General features: G+C 38.7%; 1 pseudogene; it reads right to left on the reverse strand.

Moving 5' to 3' along the window:
• Positions 1–207: 207 nt before the first annotated feature.
• Positions 208–1028, reverse strand: LOC100979834 (nucleophosmin-like; annotated as a pseudogene).
• Between the last annotated feature and the right edge of the window lie 18321 nt (positions 1029–19349).

Here is a 19349-nt window from a genome sequence, read left to right on the forward strand (position 1 = left end):
TAAAACCAAGCAAAGGGTGGAGTTCCATCTTTAAAAACTAAACAGGCATTTTGGACAACATATTCTTGGCAATGGTACCTGGACAACATTTACCAAATATGGTAGGGAAAGTTCTCATTCTGCATTATAAAAAGGACAGCCAGATATCAACTGTTACTGAAATGAAATAAGATGGAACGTTCGTAACAAACAATTTAAATTATTTTCTTAAAGAGACTTCCTTCACTGCCAGAGATCTTGAATAGCCTCCTGGTCAGTCATCCAGAAGCAATTCTTCACATAAATGATGAACGTGGTTTCCACTTTGGGAAGAGAACCACCTTTTTCTACACTTGCTTGCATTTTTGCTTTAATATCTTCTACAGAACTAGATCCTTTTGGTGTTTCAGTTTTTTTCTCTTTTTGAAGGATTCTTGTCTTTTTTGTCTTGGTGTTGATGGTTTTGAGTCTTTTCCATTCTCGTTTGACTTCTGTGCTTTTTTGGCTGGAGTATCTGGTATAGATTTCTTCACTTGTGCTTTTTTTTTCAGTTTCCTCATCATCTTCATCATCATCATCATCATCATCTTCTTCTTCTTCATCAGCAGCAACTTTTTTCTGTGAAATCTTGCTACCACCTCCAGGGGCAGATCACTTTCCAGATATACTTAAGAGTTTTACAACCTCCTCCTTTTCATCTTCGGACTCTGCATCTTCCTCTACAGCTACTACGTGCTGTCCACTATTATGCACTGGCCCTGAACCACACTTCAATCATAAAAGCACAGGTGGTGTTATTTCAAAGCCCCCAAGGGAAACCATTGGCTATGCAAACATTTTCAAAGTTGCCGGTGTTACTTTAATTGGATTTCCTTCATAATTCATTGCCTCTGCTTCAACAATGTGCAATTTATCCCTCAAACCAGCCCCTAAACTGGTGCTCATTTTCATCATTATCCAGATAATCTTTGGTCAGCCTTTAGTTCACAACCAAAAAGATAGTTCTGGGGCCTCAGGGGGCTCATTTCCATGTCCACCAAATCTTCCATGGGTTGGTGGCATGCACTAAGGTGGAAGAGAAGACAAATGGAGATAAAGGACTACTGCTCCAGAGAACAGCTGCTGAGGACGCAGTCATACCACGGAACTGAATTAACTTTTTCGATGTGCTGTTGAATTCAGTTTTCTAGTATTTTGTTGAGGATTTTTGCATTTATGTTCATCAGGGATATGGGCCTGTAGTTTTCTTTTTTGGTTGTATCTTTGCCAGATTTTGGTATCAGGATGATGGTAGCTTCATAAAATGAGTTAGGGAGGTGTCCTCCCCCTTGACTTTTTTGGAATAGTTTTAGTAGGTTTGGTACCAGCTCTTCTTTTACATCTGGTAGAATTCAGCTGTGAATCCATCTGGTCCAGGGCTTTTTTTGGTTGGTAGGATTTTTCTTACTGCTTCAATTTTGGTGTTCGATATTGGTCTGTTCAGGGTTTCAATTTCTTCCTGATTCAATATTGGGAGGTTGTGTGTTTCCAGGGATTTATTCATTTTCTCTAGATTTTCTAGCTTTTGTGCATAGAGGTGTTCATAATAGTCTCTGAGGACCTTTTGTATTTCTGTGGGATTGGTTGTAATGTCACCTTTTTTGTTTCCAATTGTGTTTATTTGGATCTTCTATTTTTTCCTTTGTTAATATAGCTAGTAGTCTCTTTATCTTGTTTATCCTTTAAAGAAATCAACTTCTGGTTTCATTGATTCTTTATATGGACTTTGGGTCTCAATTTCCTTCAGTCTGTTCTGATTTTAGTTATTTCTCTTCTTCTGCTAGTTTGGGGTTACTTTGTTCTTGTTTTTCTACTTCCTGTAAGTGTGATGTTAGATCATTCATTTGAAATCTTTCTAACGTTTTGTGGTAGGCATTTAGTGCTATAAGCTTTTCCCTTAGCATTGCTTTTGCTGTCTCCCAGAGATTTTGGTATGTTGTGTCTCTATATGTTAGTCTGCTTTTGTGTCATTATAAAGAAATACCTGAAGCTGGGTAATTTATAAAGAAAAGAGGTTTAATTGGCTCGTGATTCTGCAAGCTGTACAGAAAGCATGGCACCAGCATCTTCTTGGCTTCTGCTGAGGCCTCAGAGGGCTTACAGTCATGTTAGAAGACAAAGGGGGAGCTGAAATATCACATGGTGAGAGAGGGAGAAGAGAGAAAGTGGGGAGGTGCCACAATTTCTTAAACAACCAGATCTCACATGAACTAATAGAGTGAGAGTTCACTCAATATTGCTAGGACAGCACCAAGCCATCCATGAGGGAGCCACCTCCATGACCCAAATACCTGCCACTAGCCCCCCCTCATTTCACATGAGATTTGGAGGGGACATACATCCAAACCATATCACTCTGTTTTCATTTATCTTAAAGAATTTCTTGACTTCTGCCTTAACTTTGTTGTCCCAAAAATCATTCAAGAGCAAGTAGTTTAATTTCCATGTAATCGTGCAGTTTTGAGAGATCATCTTAGTATTGATTTCTATTTTTATTCCACTATGGTCCAAGAGTATGATTGGTATGACTTTGATTTTTTTAATTTATTGAGACTTCCCTTGTGGCCAAGCATGTGACTGATCTTGGAGTATGTTCCATGTGTAGATGAGAAGAATGTGGTTGATGAGTGGAGTATTCTGTAGATGTCTATTTGTTCCAATTGATCGAGTGTTGAATTTAAGTCCAGAACTTTTTTTGTTAGTTTTCTGCCTCAGTGATCTGTCTAATGCTGTCAGTGGGTTGTTGAAGTCCCCCATTATTATTCTGTGGCTAAGTCTTTGTAGATCTGTACTTGTTTTATAAATCTGGGTGCTCCAATGTTGAGTGCATATCTATTTAGGATAGTTAAGTCTTCTTGTTGAATTGCACTCTTTAAATGATTTTAATTGTAATGAAGTCCAAATTAATACTTTTTCTTCCATAGATTATACCTTTGGTATTCTTTTTTTTTTTTTTTTTTGAAACAGAGTCTTGCACTGTCGCCCAGGCTGGAGTGCAGCAGTGCGATCTCGGCTCGGGCAAGCTCCGCCTCCCAGGTTCACGCCATTCTCCTGCCTCAGCCTCCTGAGTAGCTGGGACTGTAGGCGCCCGCCACTACGCCCGGCTAATTTTTTGTATTTTTAGTAAAGATGGGGCTTCACTGTGTTACCCAGGATGGTCTCAATCTCCTGACTTCGTGATCCACCCGCCTAGGACTTCCAAAGTGCTGGGATTACAGGCGTGAGCCACCGTGCCCTGCCTTACCTTTGGTATTCTATCTAAAAACTTATCACCAAACCCAAGGTCACCTAGAGTTTCTCCTATTTTATCTTCTAAGAATTTTATAGTTTTATGTCTTACATTTAGGCGTATGATCCATTTTGAGGGTTTTTTCAGGGTTTTTAAAAAATTGGTTTCTTCAGATTTTCTTCATAAACAATCTATGAACAAAGACAGTTTTCTCTCTTTCTGACCTGTATACTTTTTGGGGTTTTTTTTTGTCGTTTGTTTGTCTGCCTTTTTTTTTTTTTTTTTTTTTTGAGACCGAGTCTTGCTCTGTCACCCAGAATGCAGTGGCGTGATCTCTGCTCCCTGCAACCTCTGCCTCCCGGGTTCAAGTGATTTTCCTGCCTCAGCCTCCCGAGTAGCTGGGATTACAGATGCCCACCACAATGCCTGGCTAATTTTTGTAGTTTTAGTAGAGATGGGGTTTCACCATGTTGGCCAGGCTGGTCTCAAACTCCCGACCTCAGGTGATCCACCCACCTCAGTCTCCCAAAGTACTGGGATTGCAGGCTGGGATTACCTGACCTCAGATGAGCCACCTCGCTTGGACTCTGTCTACCTTTTGTTTCCTTGTCTTGTCATATTGCATTAACTAGAACTTCTTCTACAATGTTAAATAAGAGTGAGTAATAGGGGATATTCTTACCTCCTTCTTGATCTTAGCAGGAAAGTCTAGTCATCTCACAGTATCCATGAGGAATTGACTCCAAGATTCACTGTGGATACGCAAATCCACAAATACTCAAGTTCCTTGCATAATATGTACAGTATTTGCATATAAAATATGTACATCCTTCCGTATACTTTAAATCATCTCTAAATTACTTATAATACTTAATACAATGTTAATGCTATGTAAATGACTATATTTTAAAATTTGCATTGTTTTTTATTGTATTATTGTTTTTCATTGTTTTAAAAATATTTTTGATCCACAGTTGGTTGAATCTGCAAATGCAGAACCCACACATTCAGAGGGCTGACTGTATCTAGTTTCTCACCTTTAAGTATGATGTTTGCTGTAGGTTTTTTTGTAGATTTTTAAAAACCAAAGTTCCCCTCTCTAGTAAACTTACAGTTTTTATCATGAATGGTGTTAGATTTTGTCAAATGCCTTTTCTGTATCTATTGACATGATCACATAATTTTTTTAGCTGTTTATGTGATGGATTGCATTAGTTAATTTTCAAATGTTAAACCAGACTTACATATCTGTAATAAATATCTTTCAATCATGTTGCATAATTCTTATACACTTTTGAATTTGATTTACTAATATTTTGTTGAGGATTTTTACATCTATGTTCATGAGAGTTATTGATCTGTAGTTTTCCTTTCCTGTAATGTCTTTTTCTGTTTGGTATTAGGGTAATACTGGCCTTATGGAATGAGTTAGGAAGTATTCTCTCTGCTTTTGTTTTTTGAAAGAGATAGTAGAGAATTGGTATGATTTCTTCCTTAAATGTTTAATAGAATTCACCGGTTAACCCACATTGGCCTGGTGCTTTCTGTTTTAGAAGGTTATCAATTATTGATTCAACACATTTAATAGATATAGGTCTATTCCAATTATCTGTTCTCCTGTGTGAGTTTTGATAGATTATGTCTTTTAAGAAATTGGTCCATTTTATTTCAATTATCAAGTTTGTAGTCATAGAGCTATTCACAATTTTTTTTATTATCTTTCTAATATCCGTGGGATCAACAGTGATGGCCCTGAGTTAGTCAGAGTTCTCCAGAGAAACACAACCAATAAGATAAGATAACCCACTTATAGGAATTGGTTATTATTTCTACAACCAATTATAGGAATTGACTAACATGGTTATGGAGGCTGAGAAGTTCTATGATCTGCTGTCTGCAAGCTGGAAAACAAGAAAAGCTGAGATGTAATCCAGCCTAAGCTCAAAGGCCTAAGAGCCAGGGGGTCCAGTGGTGTATGTCCCAGTCCAAGTCCATTAAGAATTGTTATGTCTTGGTTGGGTGTGGTGGCTCACGCCTGTAATCCCAGCACTTTGGGAGGCCAAGGTGGGTGGATCACGAGGTCAGGAGATCAAGACCATCCTGGCTAACATGGTGAAACCCCGTCTCTACTAAAAATACAAAATAGCTGGGCATGGTGGTGGGCACCTGTAGTCCCAGCTACTTGAGAGTCTGAGGCAGGAGAATGGCTGGAACCTGGGAGGCAGAGCTTGCAGTGAGCTGAGATCGTGCCACTGCAATCCAGCGTGGGCGACAAAGCGAGACTCCGTATCAAAAAAAAAAAAATTGTTATGTCTTTTAAAGAATTTACTTATTTATTTATTATTAGGTAATGTTCCTCTTTATTCTTGATAATTTTCCTTGATTTGAAGTCTGTTTTTTCTGAAAGTAATATAGTTACTGGAGTTTTATTAAAATTATTAGAATTAGCATACTCTTTCTCCATCCTTTAACTTCTTTTTTTTTTTTTTTGGAGACAGAGTCTTGCTCTGTTGCCCAGGCTGGAGTGCAATGCCACGATCTCAGCTCACTGCAAGCTCTGCCTCCTGGGTTCACGCCACTCTACTGCCTCAGCCTCCCAAGTAACTGGGACTACAGGTGCCCACCACCACGTCTGGCTAATTTTTTTGTATTTTTAGTAGAGACGGGGTTTCACCATGTTAGCCAGGATGGTCTTGATCTCCTGACCTTGTGATCCGCCTGCCTCAGCCTCCCAAAGTGCTGGGATTACAAGCATTAGCCACTGTGCTCAGACCATCTTTTAACTTTTAATCTATGTGTCTTTATGTTTAAAGTGGATTTTCTATAGACAACATAAAGTTGGGGCTTGTTTTTTTAATCTACTATGAGAATCTCTGTTTTTAATTGGTGTATTTAAGCCATTTATAGTTAAAGTGATTATTGATATGGCTGGATTAATATCTACCATATTTTTCACTGTTTTCTCTTCATTGTCTCCCTTTCTTTTGTCTTCTACTCTTCTTGTCTTCTTGGTTTTAATTGAGCATTTTTTATAATTCTATTTTTCTCCTCTCTTAGCATATCAATTATACTTCTTTCATGGTTGCCCTTGAGTTTGCAATATACACTTACAACTAATCTAAGTCCACTTTTAAATAACACTATACTACTTCACACATCATACAAATAGCTTAAAGCAAAATTCTCAATTCCTCACTCTCATTCCTTATAACATTGCTGTCATTTGTTTTGCTTATCTAATAGCTATAATCACAAAATATATTGTTGCTATTATTATTTTAAATAAATGTTATATGTTAGCTCAGTTCAAATTAAGAAAACCAAAAGACAATTTTACCTCAGTTATTCTTCCTCTAACACTTTTCTTGTTGAAAGTTCTTCAGAGAGAACTTATTTTAACATTTCTGGCAACCTAAATAAGTTTTTTAAATTTTTGTCTGTTTGAGAAAGTCTTTACTTCTCCTTCACTTTTGAAGAATAACTTTGCTGAATACAGAATTCTAGGTTGGCAGGTTTTTTTCTTTCAACACTTTAAATACTTTACTTCACTCTCTCCTTGGTTGCATGTTTCCTGAAGAGAAGTCTGATATAATTCTCATCCTTGCTCCTCTAAGATTTTATTTTTCTCTGGTTTTTTTTTTCAAGATTTTCTGTTTATCTTTGATTATCTGCAGTTTGAGTATGAGATGATTAGGTCTAGACTTTTTGGGTATTCATTTTGCTTGGTATCCTCTGAGCTTCCTGGATCTGTGGTTCAGTACCTACCATTACTTTTGGAAAATTCTGCCATTATTGCTTCAGATTTTTTTGTGTTCCTTTTTCTCTTTCTTTTCCTTTTTGAATTTTTATTATGCATATGTAACACCTTTTATAATTGTCCCACAGTTCATTAATATTCTGCTCCACTTTTACATTTTTTTCTCCTTGTCTTTCAGTTTTGGAAGTTTCTGTTTACTTTTCTTCAGATTCCCTCGTTCTTTTGTTGGCTGTGTCCAGTCAATTAATGGGCCCATCAAAGACATTTTTCAATTCTGTTACGAATTTTTTTTATTGCTAGCATGTTTTTTATTCTTGCTTAAAGTTTTCATCTTTCTTCTTACATTATCCACCCATTTGTGCATATTGCTATCTTTTTCCATTAGCACCCTAAGTGTATTAATCATAGTTGTTTTAAATTTCCAGCATTTCTGTCGTACCTGAGTCTGGCTCTGATGCTTGCTCTGTCTCTTCGAACTGTGTTTTGTATATTTTAGTATGCCTTATATTTTTGGTTAAAAACCAGACTTGATGTATTGGCTAAAAGGAACTGAGGCAAATAGGCCTTTAGAGTGAGGTGCTATGTTTGTCTGGCTAGGAGTAAAATTGTGTTTGTGTTTGTTGTAGCTATAGGCATTGGATACTAAAATTTCCTTTGGTATCCCTGTTTTTTGTCTCCCCTGTTTTCTTTGCTTTTCCCTAGAGACATCTTAAATAAGATCTGAGATGAGTATTCCTTTTAGTTGTGTTCCCATTATTATATAGGAGCTCTATTGATGTGGTAGTAAGAGGTGTGTGTGTATTGAGGGGAAATATTCTATAGTCTTATGATTAGGTCTGTCTTTTAGTGAGCCTGGTCTCTGGGCTGTGACCTTCATAAGTCTATTGATGAGAGCAGTTCTATTTTGACTTGTTTTATCTTCCCACCCCTGTCAGACAGGAAAGCTAGAGGGTCTGGAGGTGGGCATTTTCTTTCTGCCACACAGAAAGCTAGAGCAGGGTGGAGTTGGGTATTCCCTTTCCCCCAGGTTGGTAAGGCTCTGGTAAAATTCCAGTTGGTTAGTCTCTGGTAAAGTCAATTTCCTTTGAGGCAGGTCTTGTTAAGAACAGAATGCCCAAGGTGTATTTTAAAATAGCTACTTTTTCTCCTTCCCCTCTGGAAGCACAGATTTTTCTCAGATCTTCACTGTGAGAAACTGGGGAGGAACGTGGTGGTAAAACACTCAACAGTGTGTAGGTCCCCCTAAGACTGGGCACACTGGTGTTTTTAAGTCTTAAATATGTCCATAATGAAATTCTAGAGATATGTCAAATATAGTTTAAATTTAATTGCACTGTGATCCAGCAATCCCACTTCTGGGTGTATATCTAAAAGAATCCAAAGCAGAATCTCAAAGAGATATTTGCACATCCATGTTTATTGCAGCATTATTCACAATAGCCAAGAGGTGGAAGTAACCCAAATGTCTGGGTATGAATGGGTAAAGAAAATGTGATATATACATGCAATGATATTATGAAGCCTTAAAAAAAGAAGGAAATTTTGTCACATGGATAAACTTTGAGGACATTACGCTAAATAAAATAAGCCAATCACAAAAAGACAAATACTGTGTGATTCCACTCATATGACGTATCTAAAGTACTCAAAACAGAAACCGAAAGTAGAAGAAAGGTGCTTTCCAGGGGCTAGGAGGAGGTGAGAGAGGGAATTACTGTTTAGTAGGTATAGAGTTTTAGTGTTGCAAGATGGAAAAGTTCTAGCAATCTGTTGCACAACAATGTGCATATACTTAACACTACTATACTGTACATTTAAAAACTGTTAAGATGGTAAATTTTATGTTATATATTTTTACCACAATAAAGAAGGAAAATATGCTAAGATTTTAATGGAGGCTGTTTGGAATATTTGTCTTTCATTGAGGAAGAACTGACATCTTCATTTTGAGTCTTGATCTCCATAAATAATTGTGTATCTCCACCTATTTAGGGTTTCTTTATTCTCTTTATATGTTTTATAGTTTTCAGTGAAAGGGAGTTTTACATTTTTTGTCAGATTTTCTGTTACTAGTTCATATTTTTGTCATTTTGTAAATGGTAGCTTTTTAGATTCTACTTTCTGAATGTTCATTTCTAGAATATAGAAATACAACTGATTTTTGTATATTGATCTTATATTCCTGCTATTTTGAGAAACTTGCTTGTTAGTTCTACTAGGGTTTTTTCATCGATTCCATAGGATTTTCCACATAGATGATCATGTTATCTGAAAATAAAGACAGTTTTAATTATTTCTTTTCAATCTAGATGCCTTTTATTTCTTTTTCTTGTCTCATTGCACTGGCTAGAATTTCAAGTATGATGTTGAACAGAAGGAGTGAGAATAGACATCATCTTGTTTCTGAACTTAGGAGGAAAATATGCAGTATTTCACCAGGAAGTATGATGTTAGCTGTAATTTTTTGTAGGTGCCTCTTCTCAGTTTGAGGAAGGTCCCTTCTATTCACAGTTTGCTGGGAGTTTTTAAAAATCTGGAATGGATACTAAATTTTGTCAAATGCTTTTTCTGCATTTATTGAGATGGTTATGAGGTTTCTTAACATGATGAATTATATAGATTAATTGTTGCATGTTTAACAAACCATGCATTCCTGAAATATGCCTCACTCAGTGTTCATATTTTATTTTTGTTATATATCAATCCTTGTTGGATTTGATTTACTAAAATTTTGTTTAAAAATTTTGCATATATGTTCATTGAGGATATTAGTCTGTAGCTTTCTTTTCTTGTAATATCTTTGTCTGTTTTTGGTAATTGGGTAATGCTGGCATAGAATGAGCAAAATAGTTCCTCTTTTTCAATTTTCTGGAAGAATTTGTATAGAATTTAGTATTATCTCTTCTTTAAATGTATCAATGAAGCCACTTCACCTGGGGATTTTTCTTGCGGGAAGATTTTTAAGCATTCAATTTTAAAAATAAATATAGAGACATTTGGGTTATCTATTTCTTCATGAGTGAGGATTGCTCATTTTTTTCAATTTATTGGCATAAAGTCATTTATAATATAATATGATTATGCTTTTACTATTTGTATAATCTGTGGTAGTGGCACTTCCCTTGTTCCTGGTATTGACACTTTATATCTTCTCTCTATTTTCCTGATCAACCTGGGCTACTAGGTTACCCATTTTATTGATCTTCTAAAAAAACACATCACCCCAATCCCTGCTTCTATCATCACATTGCCTTTTCCTTTTCTGTAGTCAGATTTTCTCCTGCCTCCCTCTTTTTTCATTTCTTTTGAAACGAGGTCTGACTATATTTCCCAGACTGGTCTCAAACTCCTGGACACAAGCAATCCTGCTGTCTCAGCCTCCCAAGTAGGTAGAACTACAGGCATGAGCCACTGCACCTGGCTCTGCCTCCCTCTTATGAGGACTCTTATATTTAGGGTCCATCTGGATCATCCAAGACAAACCACTCCCCCGATCTTTAATCACATCTACAAAGTCCCTTTGCCATATAGAGTAAAATTCACAGGTTTCCAGTCATTATTTGCATGTCATTAATTATTCCACCACAGCTCTTTTAAATAGTTGCAATGACATTCTATATAGAATTGTGCATCTTGCTTTCTTCACTTGCTATAGTTTATTAGCACTGATTTGTTTACCATGAATGGGCTTCGGGGTGATAGAAAAGGTTTATTTTGTTTTTTATTTTTTTATTTTTATTTTTATTTTTATTTGAGATGGGGTCTCGCTGTTGCCCAGGCTGGAGTGTAGTGGCATGATCTCGGCTTGCTGCAGCCTCCGCCTCTCGAGTTCAAGCAGTTCTCCCACCTCAGCCCTCCGAGTAACTGAAATTACAGGTGGCCGCCACCACGCCCGGCTAATTTTTGCATTTTTAGTAAACACGGAGTTTCGAACTCCTGACCTCAGGTGATCCACTCACCTCGGCCTCCCAAAGTGCTGGGATTACAGGTGTGAGCCACTGCACCTGGCCAAAAGGGTTTATTTTAGAAAGAGAGAAAAAGAAAAGAGAAAGAGCGAGAGGAGGGCAAGAGGGCAGGAAGGGAAGAAAATGAAAGAAGGAAGGAAGGAAGGAAGGAAGGAAGGAACGGAGGGAGGGAGGGAGGGAAATTCCCAGTGGAAGATAAAGGTATGGATCCTCAGGATGATGTGTGAAGACAGAAATCCTAAGAAAGGACACTACACATTCAAGCTGAAGACAATCCTCACCTGATCTAGTAGGATCCAACATGAAAGTAAAGTATAAAACAAGAAATGTAAGTCACGACACTTAGTTATTATGCTAAACAAACATTTGTTGAGCATCTACTATGTGGAAGGCATGATATCAGGTCTAGAGGTAGGCATGAACAAGAGGAAGGGGAAGAAGGAAATGAAAAGATGAATAAGACAAGGTCCCTGCTCTCAGTGCCCTGCAGGTGAGGAGACGAGTTGAGGAATGACTAATGGAAAGCAGAAAAACTTAAGTGCTAGGAAAGAGGTTTCCAGGTATCAAAGAGGGAGGGACCACGGCCAGCTCTCAAGAGAAACCTTTCATGAAAGAAAGCGGTATTTGACGTGGGGCTTGGATTAAAACTTTTTCAAGGCCGGAGTGGTGGCTTATCCCTGTAATCCCAACACTTTGGGAGGCTGAGGCAGGCAGATCACCTGAGATCAGGAGTTCGAGACCAGCCTGGCCAACATGGTAGAACCTTGTCTCTACTAAAAATACAAAAATTAGCCAGGTGCGGTGGCGGATGCCTGTAATCCCAGCTATTCGGGAGCTGAGGCAGGAGAATCGCTTGAACCCAGGAGGCAGAGGTTGCAGTGAGCTGACATCACATCATTGCACTGCCTGGATGACAGACTGAGATTCCGTCTCAAACAAACAAAGAAACAAAAAACTTTTTCAAATGTTTACTATGGAAGCATAAACAGAAGGTTGACCATGTATCCTTTCAATCTGAGAAGTACCTAAACCTTGGGTAATGATAATGTCATCACAGGAAGAATGTGAAGACGATCCTCAGTTGTACTAACATTGGGCTGCCTCTTGACAACCTAACAGAAAGAACAGCAGCAACTTCTCGGGGAAAAAGAAGAAAGCTAATAGGGGATCAGCAAGATTGGAAGAAAATTGCAGGGGTGGTTTTGTGAGGGATCCACCCAGCTAGCCAGAACTGTTTCCCAGAATTCCTTTCCTGTGTGAATCCAGGTTTGAGTTGGCTACAGGGAAAATATGTGGATGACGTGAAAAGCAAAAGTGCAGCGGCATCCACTAAGCTCTGAAGATCGGTGCCAGGTAGAGGCACAGCTGTGGCTCATGCATGTGGTTGCTGACGTGCTGGCCTCCTGCTGAGTATGGGACAGCAGCTGGGCTCCCTCCAGCTCCCATCCGATCTCTTCCTTCAGCGCCTCTGAATTTTGGGACAGGCACAGGTGCAGCTCAGGGAGGAGAATGCCAGCTTCTGTAGGTCACCCATGCTGTCGAGGCGAGAGGTGATGGGAGACAGACACAGGTCCCAGTTTGTCTTTGTGGGTCGTAGTTTGTCCTTGCAGGTTCCAGTTTGTCTTGCTTGTCCTGTTTCTGGCCTGGCCGACCTACAGCAACTTCAAACCCACCCCCAGACAACAAAGGCAAGGGCTTTCCCTAGATATTCACAAGCTCCCACAACTGTGAGAGGTCCAATCTCTACCCAAGTCTCTTATTTTGTATCACTCATTCCGGTTCTGCCTCCCTGACTGAACCCTGACTTGTGCAGTGCAGCCTGATCCAATGAACCTATCTGGTGAAAAGGGGTTAGGTATCTTTTTCATTACTTTAGAAAAGGTAAATCCAAGAGATTGCTTGCTTTGAAAATATTTACAGAGCTATCAGCAAATATATGGAGTTTTTTACTGTTGAAATGCAGATAAAAGCCTCTAACTATCTTCTCCAACCAAATAACTCTTAAGGACCTCAAACTGTGAAATCTAACATGTATTTCTTGATAAACACAGCTACTGGACTTTTTTTTAATATCGTAGAAAAATCCTAGACTTCTAAGAAAATAAAAGAGGTCAACCTACAATAAGAGTATAACATTGGTTTTAGTCTCAAAATATTTCTATTCAGCTAAATCCTTTTTCTCCTCTTTAAAAAGCCACTTGAGAAATCCCATTTGACAAGGGATATTACTACAGTTTGTACTGCTCAACATCAGGGCAAGACTTTTTTCCCCCTTTTGTAAAATCAATTTGAGTTATTTACAATGAACTTAAATACCATGAACTTTAATGAAAAAGCTTGACAGGTTTGATGTATGATAGACTAAAGTTTAAAAAAAAAAACAGAAAAAGATTTTTTTTTCCCTTTGGCTGTGGGATAAAAACATGGGTCTAGCTACTCAGAGTCACTTCTCAGAGAGCAGTGTAATAGAGTTGCCCAGTGATTATAAAATTTCTACAGAAAACTAGCTAACAAAGGAGATGTAAATGTTTTTCCATCAATGGAATAATGTAGCAGGAGGGGGTTGCGTTTCTCCCAACAAACAGAATCTTTTTGTGTGGTGTGTTTGTCTGCAAGCTAGTTGCTGATTACATTATTTGGTTTATTTTGTTGGGGTAGCTCCTAATAATTATTTTCTGGGAGAACCACAAAATAGATTGAGGTGCAGGACATCCTTGCAGAAGGGGCTGGATTCTGGCCATGGATGGCCTAAAACACTGGACGTTTTCAATACATGACTTAATGTCCTCCACGGCATTTGCATCCCAGCTCCTTGTTTTGCTTAATGCCTTCACACTAGTTGTAAGCAGTTTCTCAAACATAATCTTCAGCTGGGTGTTTATTTTGACCATGGACTTGATTTAGAAAGAACACTTTTTTCAAAGCAAACCCATCCACTCTTCCTGTGTCTAAAGGCAAAAGAGAATAATTGTATCATGGCACCCAGCCCTGTGTGTTTAGAGCTTTGAAATGATCCCAAAATTACTTTTCCCCTTTCATTTATTTTCTTCTTAAATCCTGTTTTACAGTAATCATTGAAGTGACTTCACTACATGGTCAGCTAAATGATGGCTTCAGGAATCTGGCTATTTTAAGTAGTAGAGACTAAATATCCACTTCTCAGTACAAACCTTTTTAAAAGGTATTTGTTTAATGGATGAGAAATGCCTGGAATATGAATTAAAATGTGCCCAAAGTACAACTGCATTTTTTCTAAAACACTCTGTGCAAGAAAATGTAAATTTTGTTCCTTGTTTGTACCTTTCTTCTAGATTGTATTTGTGTCTCTTTATATGAAATAAAGAGGAAAAGAGCAGGGCAAATTTAGAAATAAAAACATATTTTAATATTATTAGTGACTTCTACCTGATCACTTACTAATTAATTTTAAGTCAGTGACTTTGCAATGTAAATATAAAATCAGTTATATAGTTTGGAAAAACTCTGCCCCCTGAGTTCTATCCCTTTCACACGTTCTTTGACCCTTTTAAGTTTATCCTTTGGCTATAATGAGTTTATTCTTTGGCTGAGTTTAATATTTAGACTACAGAAAGAAAAAAACTTGAGTCACTCTAAGTTAGTTTGGCACTTCCTTTAATCTGGTTGTTCTTGTTCAACTCCAATCCCTCCCACCCCCAAATGAGGACAACAATATCAAACAACAATTGGGATACTGGGTGAGAAAGTGCTTCCTAGTTGGGCTTGGGAAGAGGTGAGCTCAGGAAGTGAGGGCCACATTTAATTGCTGAATTGATTCACAAGTGCTGAGAGGCTGTGGGAGTTGAATACACTCAGATAGATTCAGGAAGACTGAAAATAATTAATGAACTTTGTCACTTAAAATTTGGATTTTAAAATATTTTATTTTTGATGCCATTTTGTTTAGAAAATGTCAGAATGTAGAAAGAATGATGGGAATAGAAAATCATCACTTAGCAGGAATAATTATTTCAGTCAAGAATCATCATCAATGATAATCCAACAATCCCATGACTTCATATGTATCCAAAAGAAAGGAAATCGGCGTATCAAAGAAACTTCTGCACACTCATGTTTATTGCAGCACTGTTCACAATGGCCAAGATATGGAATCAACCTAAGTGCCCATCAACAGAAGAATCAATAAAGAAAATGTGGTGTATAAACACATGAAATACTATTCAGCCATAAAAAAGAATGAAATCCTGTCAATTGTGATGACATGGATGAACCCAGAGGACATTACGTTAGGTGAAGCAAGCTAGGCACAGAAGGACAAATACCACATGTCTCACTCATATGTGGAATTCTACAAAGCTGATCTGGAATCTGGGGATTGGTTATGGGATTCAAACAAAGAGGTACAGATTAAAGAGGATGGAACAAAAACGATTTTTGTTGGAGGGAGTTTTTTTTTGGAGGGAGTGTGTGTAGTGAAACCTGTGAATTTCACAGTAGTTATGGACTGCTAAACAAAAGATTTTCCAATATACAGGCCAAGCAGAGGAGTAAAAAGAAAAGACGACTACAGGCAGAGACACCTGAAGAATTTTTCAAAGAAATTCCCCATCTTCTCCTTGGCCAGCCCCACAGATGCTGTGACAATCACTCGTGGAGTGGGGTGAGGTTAACACACTACTTATGAATCAACAAAAAGTCTCTCATAAATAAAAGATGTCATATGTAGGTTTTTTTAGTTTTTGTTTTGTTTTGTTTGTTTTCTAATTGCACCAAACTCTTTCAGTGGACATTTTAACAGAAATGAGTGTGCCTTGCAAATTCATATTTTTGGTATGAAAATTGATATTCAAAATGTATCATCAGGTTTTATATTACTAAAAATATGAGGTTTGTATAATTTTTAAACCTTCAGATATCCCCAAATATTTTTGAAAAATGCAAAACTGCTGACACCTTTTCAAATAATTTTTTTTTTTGAGAGACAGAGTCTCACTTTGTTGCCAAGGGTAGAGTACAATGGTGAGATCATAGCTCTCTGCAGCCTTGAACTCCTGGGCTCAAGCAATCCTCCTACTCAGCCTCTTGAGTAGCTGAGACCACAGGCATGCACCGCCACTCCTGGCTAATTTGTTTGTTGTTGTTTTTTTTTTTAGAGAAATAACACAGTGGAGGTCTCATTATGCTGCCCCTGCTGGTCTCAAACTCCTGGGTTCGAGCGATCCTCCTGCCTCCACCTCCCAAAGCACTGGGATTACGGGTGTGAGCCACCATGCCTGGCCTTCAAATAATTTTTACAATATGTTTAAACAAAAGGTTTCTAAGATGCCTGTACTTGTAAACTCATTACTTTATTACATTTTATATCATATATTATAGAAAAATAGTTTTTAAATCTTTCTGTTCTGTTGGCATTAAGATATCTCAATCCTAGCAAGGCAGTTGACATCGGACAGCCAGGCTGAGTCCCAGACGTGCCAGGCAAACCATCTTCTGTGTATTGTCACCGCCCCCACCAGGGCCAATGAGTTTATGCTATGAATTGGAACAAAATGAAATCTGAATTCCAGCTTTAGCACTTCCTAGGAGAACTTGGATGAATAATCTTCCTGAGCCAGTTTTCTCATCTGGAATATGGAGATAAAAATGCTGATTTTTCAGAGTTATTGTGAGGATTAAATAATGCAAATAAAGTATCCAGCATGGAGTCTAATACAAAGTACAAATATAGTATCAGTTCCTTCCTTTTTTCCTCTTTTCTTATAATCCATGACTAGAACAATTTATATGTCAAATCAGCACATGATAATTTTATTGTTTGGCAGCGGATTTATGAATGATTGTTGCATTAGTAAGACCTGAGTAATTAATTAATTAAAGCAGAACATAGCATGGACAATAATGATAGTATCTTGATGTCTGTATTCCAAGCACTTTGGGAGGCCGAGACGTGAAGATCATTTGAGCCCAGGAGTTCAAGACCAGCGTGGGCAACATAGCAAGACCTCATTTCTACAAGAACTAAAGAAAATTAGCCAGGCGTGGTGGCATGTGCCTGTAGTCCCAGCTAATTGGGAGGCCGAAGCAGGAGAATCACTTGAGCACAGGAGTTTGAGGCTGCAGTGAGCTATGATTGCACCACTGAACTCCAACAGAGAAAGACCCCATCCCTAAAAAAAAAAAAGTATTTTGACCTCTGGATTATGGTTAGTCAATTCTGTGTAATTGAGGTCCAATTTAAAAATTAGACATGCTCATGTGTCCAACTAGTACTCTTTTGTCCTCAAAGTTTAACATTTAAATTAAAATGTTAAGAAGAAAAAATCCTTTTGAAATTTTGCAAAGTTAGGAATCATAGCTCTAGGGATTTCCATGTAAAAAGCTGATATGGGGGCCGAACGCAGTGGCTCATGCCTGTAGTCCCAGCACTTTGGGAGGCCAAGGTGGGCAGATCACGAGTTAAGGAGTTTGAGACCAGCCTGGCTGACATGGTGAAACCACGTCTCTACTAAAAATACAAAAATTAGCTGGGCATGGTGGCACGCGCCTGTAGTCCCAGCTACTCGGGAGGCTGAGATAGGAGAATCGTTTGAACCTGGGAGGCAGAGGTTGCAGTGAGCTGAGATCGCGCCACTGCACTCCAGCTTGGGCGACAGAGTGAGACTTCGTCTTAAAAAAAAAAAAGCTGATATGGTTAAAATATACACAAAACTTTCTAAGTGGATCAGTATAAGAAAATTTATTAGCCTGACACAGACATTGAATTTCATCTATTTTTGTAATGCCTCAACCATGAATTCAGTATACAAATAAGATGGAGCTATATTTATTCATTCAACAAGTATTTGTTTATTTATTTATTTATTTATTTTTGAGACAGAGTCTCACTCTGTCGCCCAGGCAGAAGTACAGTGGCACAATCTTGGCTCACTGCAACCTCCACCTCCTGGATTTAACTGATTCTCCTGCCTCAGCCTCCCGAGTAACTGAGATTACGGGTGTGGGCCACCATGCCCAGCTAATTTTTGTAGTTTTAGTAGAGATGGGATTGCGCCATGTTGACCAGGCTGGTCTCGAACTCCTGACCTCAAGTGATCCACCCACCTTGGCCTCCCAAAGTGCTGGGATTACAAGTGTGAGCTACTATGCCCAGCCAACAAATATTGATTGAGTGCCTACTGTGTGCCAAACTGGTTTTGTAGAGGATAGAGAATAGACCTTTGATTTGGGCAAGATGGAGGGCACTGATAACCTTGATGAGAGTGGTATCTGTGGCGAGGTGAAGACGAAAGCCTGGCTGGAGTTGTTGAAAGAGAAAGTAGGAGATAAGGTGTAAGGACAGTAAAACAGGAAACCTGAGATTTGCTATAAAAGAAAACCAAAATACTGAGTGATAGCTGAAGGAAGCGTGGAGTCAGATGACTCAAAGTTTATTTTTTCAGGTGAGCACTATAGCAGCATATATGTGGGCTAAAACAGACCTTCAGAGAAGCAGAAATTGATAATGCAAGAGAAGAAGATGGGAGTTTCAGAGCCAAGTCCCTAAAAAGATGAGAGAGAGTGGGATTCTGGGACAGCCTTTGGAAAGAGAGGAAAGGCAACATATGTGGACACAGGTAGGGCATGCTGAAAGATTTGAAGATAGGAAGATGAGGTATGTATCATCTGCTTTCATTCTTCAATGAAATATGGAGCTAGATCAATATCAGGGTTGATGTGTGTGTAGGACTCGGAAGTCTGAGACTGAAGAAAGAATGTGTGAAACCGCCACCTTAGGCAGCAGAAATCTAAGTTGATAAAGACAAGGGATGAGATGGCTGGGCAGTGCCACTTGCCAAAGTGAGAACTGTCTGCACGGCATGTGCCCTCTTGAAGTCACATTCAGCTTCTCAGGCGCCAGTCCACAGAAGGCAGAAAGCTGTATCTCACCAGTTTGCTTTTCCCTGCAGGCAGTTATAATGGAGGGGTAGGGAGGACAAGGGTCTAAAGCATAGACTCAGCTGGGCTTAGTGGCTCACACCTGTAATCCCAGCACTTTGGGAGGCCAAGGTGGAAGAATGGCTTGAGCCCAGGGAAACATGGCCAAACCCCATTTCTGCAAAAAATTTAAAAATTAGCCAGGCATGGTTGCATGCATCTGTAGTCACACCTACTCGGGAGGCTGAGGTAGGAGGATCACTTGAGCCTGGGAGTTCAAGGCTGTAGTAAGCCATGATCACACCATTGCACTCCAGCCCAAGAGACAGAGCAAGACCCTGTCTCAGAAGAAAGTAAATAAATAAAATAAAGCATAGACTCTACCCTGGAGAAGGACCCGGTGAAAATGATTGATGGAGAGCATTAAAGTCAATAAGTTGGAGGTCTTGCTTGGGTTGAAAATGTTGGGGTGGAGGGTACTGGAGTA

Source organism: Pan paniscus, chromosome 14, assembly GCF_029289425.2.
Source record: "Pan paniscus chromosome 14, NHGRI_mPanPan1-v2.0_pri, whole genome shotgun sequence".
Taxonomy (NCBI): domain Eukaryota; kingdom Metazoa; phylum Chordata; class Mammalia; order Primates; family Hominidae; genus Pan; species Pan paniscus.